Consider the following 3,144-nt stretch of genomic DNA (forward strand, 5'->3'; position numbering starts at 1 on the left):
GAAGTAAAGAGTCTGGGAATTATGTGATATGAAGAGCAGTTGAGAGATACTGGAATGTTTAGGGACATTGCAAGTATTACTCTCTTTGGCTCTAGACCAACAGGTGGTAGATTTCTGTTGAATAGAGAAAGGGTATAACATTTAGAAACATCTCAGAATAAAATGAGCTGCTTTGGAAGGTGGCAGGCGTCCTACCCCTATGTGTTGAGGTAGCCACCATATTAAACACCACTGCCCAGTGGTCTTGTGGAGGCATTTTTGCATCAGACAAAGGTTTGTACCAGATGACTTCTAATCAGTCTTCTGAGATTCATCATTCCATAAACCTCATAGCCAGTGACCACAGAAGCAACCAGGTCCATCTAACAATTCATTCTTCAGCCTGCACATTTTAAGTCCAGTCAAACAGAGAACTGGGAGAAACTCTCTATCCCTTTGTTCTAGATGGAACAACACAATATAGAAATTGAAACTGCTCTGTCCTCTTACCAAGACTCATTCTTACAGATCATCTCCCTAGAGAAATGGTCACTGACCAATGGTTTTGTGGAGGGGACCTTCAAAATCATGTAGTGATTTGTCATCAACAGAGTCCAGACGATAAAGTATCACTGTTTCAGTTCAGTTCATTTTCTATGATGTGCAGATTCTAAATGGTAGATTTTGAATCACCTTCTGAAGAGCAAAAGGATGGGAATATTTGACTGTGGCTCTCATGCTAGGCCTAGGACGTGGTTTCATTCAGTCCAGTTCTTCCAGTATTTACTTAATTCTATACTGGGCCAGCTCCAGTCTTCTGAGTTGCCTGGCTATAAATTCTGACCAGAAAAATCCTAAACTTCTTTCCTTATATTTGCAATTCTCCTTCTTTTCTGTTTCTTCCAATTCAAGCTTTGAGGTTCCATGACTGTTTATATAATCAGACACTTTTTTTCAGAAACAGCATAACTACTGTCTTTGTGAGGAAATGTCCTACAAATGCTCAACACTTTTCAAGTCTCTACTTTTTTTTTTTTAAGTGGAAAGAACAATTAAAGAGATTAGGGGGGTAGGTCTGGCATACAACAACTTGAACAACTTTTCAGGGTATTTTCTTTGGAGGATGTGATTACAGCTGTTCAAACTTAAAATTATTTACATTGAACAATAACCTTGATTTTAAAAAGTCATATGACTACATATAAACTAAAAAAATGGGAAGGAATCATACTTGGTGTTTTTCATGGACATATATTGCCCATTGGCTGTGGCTTCTCAGGGGTGCCTTTGGGGGCCTTGGGTTGGTGGGGAAAGATAAACGAGGACTGAAGAATAAGAATTTTGCCTAGTGAGTCATATTGGGTTGCAGCTGAATCTGGAAACAGCAGGTAGTCATCAGAAAGGTTTATATGAAATCTAATGAATCAGAAAGAGAAAGCAAGAGGAAATGGTTTCTTTTCATACAGGGCCAGATTCTCATCTGATGTAAGTCTTGGAGAATTAGCCAACATATGGAAATTATCCCCATGTGGTTATATGGGATAGCAGTATGAGGAATCATTAGAGGAACAGGGATATTTAGCTTTGTGAAGAGAAGATATGGGTGGGTCAGATAGCTCTTTTCAAATATTTGGAAGGTCAGCATGTGGAGAAGGGAGTATTATGTGTTGTTACAGGGGCAAAACAGTCAATGGGTAGACATTGGAGAGACAGGCTGTGGTTTAATCGTCTCTTGTCTCCCATTAGGGCAGCAGAGCATGGCAACTTCCTCATAGCAAGATGGGCTTATGTGAGGGGACAGGAAGATGTTTCTGGAGCCATCCCCTAGGAATTGATATGGGAACTGAGGAGATGGACCCAGCTCTGGGACTGACAGCAAAGTTTCAGCCTACCAGGCATGGCTTGATTCCAAAAGCAGTTCAGACAAATAGGCAGCCAGGAAGAATGGGAGACATCTGGACTTTGGAGTCTGGAAGGCCTCAGTTGAAATCCTAGCCATGTCGTTTATTGTCTGTGTAATCTTAGGAGAGTTGCTTGGCTTCTCTGAGTTGCAGCTTCCTGATCTGTATAAAGAAGAAAACATCACCTGTACTAATGGACAGCTGTCGTTTTTGTCTACTCAGATTTCCCTCTCCCTGTTCTATTAAAAGCAACTTGATTTCTCCCAAGTCAAGTAGAGTCCTGGTGTTAATCAAGGTGGCCTGACTACCCCATGGGCAGTCAAATTTTGCCTCCCTGGAATTTTAATCCTGAGTGGGGTAACCCAAAGGTGGAAAATATTTACAGCTGATTGCTTCTGAGGATGGTGTTATGAAGGGACTGTCCATCGGTTCCTGCTGCCCACATTTCCTGAGCCACCAGGTTTCTGTCCTTTTGGGGGCCGGATTGTTCATCATCTTCTTGAATTCTGTGAGCTACCCTATGTTCTTCCAGTAGATTGTGTTTTTGTATACGTTAGCTGAATCAGTTTCTGTGATTTATAGAAACAAAGAACTCTTATCTGTATACCTACCTTAATAAGGGTTGCTGGGAGGATTAACTGAGGAAATACATATGAAGCCCCTGTTACTATCCTCGAGTCTGACATGTAATAGGTGTTGAATAAGTGGTAGGTAGCTATTGTAACTCATCAGGTACTGAGGGCCCAAGGTGAAGTGGAAGACAAGTCCAACAGCTGGGGAAAGCCACATTCTGAAGTTAAGGTACACAGAATCAGAGGGTATCCCTCTGTCCCTCCTCAACTATCAGGCTGACTCCTACTCATCTTTCAAGATTCAGTTTAAGGATCAGGTATGTCTCAAAGCCTTCCATCCCACCCTCATCATCCTAGCCCCTCGTCATCCCCTATATGCCTCAGCACCCTCTGTTCCAGCAGTCAGCACACTGGGTTTTACAGCTGATTCTTTACCTCATCTCAACTGTGAGGTCAGGGCAGAGACTGGAGCTTGTTCACTCTGGATCTCCAGTGCCTAGCCCAAGGCCTGGCAGAGAGAGGAGGGAGGGAAATGTACCAAAGGCAGAAGACCCTATACTATACTTTTGAGTTTTATTTGTTGTGCATGTGTATGTTGGAGGTGATTTGTTCTTACGGTTGGAGATCCAGTTTATGCAAATGTGTCAAAATGGGGTAGGTAGGAAACCTTTTAACAACATATTAGTTTTGCT

General features: G+C 42.1%; 1 long non-coding RNA gene across 1 annotated transcript; it reads right to left on the reverse strand.

The window, feature by feature from the left end:
• Nucleotides 1–1,962: 1,962 nt before the first annotated feature.
• Nucleotides 1,963–2,804, reverse strand: LOC112825261 (uncharacterized). Its single transcript, XR_003208639.2, has 2 exons — nucleotides 2,492–2,804; nucleotides 1,963–2,042 (listed from the first exon to the last, which is right to left on the reverse strand). It is a non-coding gene; the product is annotated as an uncharacterized lncRNA (long non-coding RNA).
• Nucleotides 2,805–3,144: the final 340 nt, after the last annotated feature.

Source organism: Callorhinus ursinus, unplaced genomic scaffold, assembly GCF_003265705.2.
Source record: "Callorhinus ursinus isolate GAN/ISIS: 27379988/994484 unplaced genomic scaffold, GSC_fseal_2.0 scaffold12, whole genome shotgun sequence".
In the NCBI taxonomy this organism is placed as follows: Eukaryota; Metazoa; Chordata; class Mammalia; order Carnivora; family Otariidae; genus Callorhinus; species Callorhinus ursinus.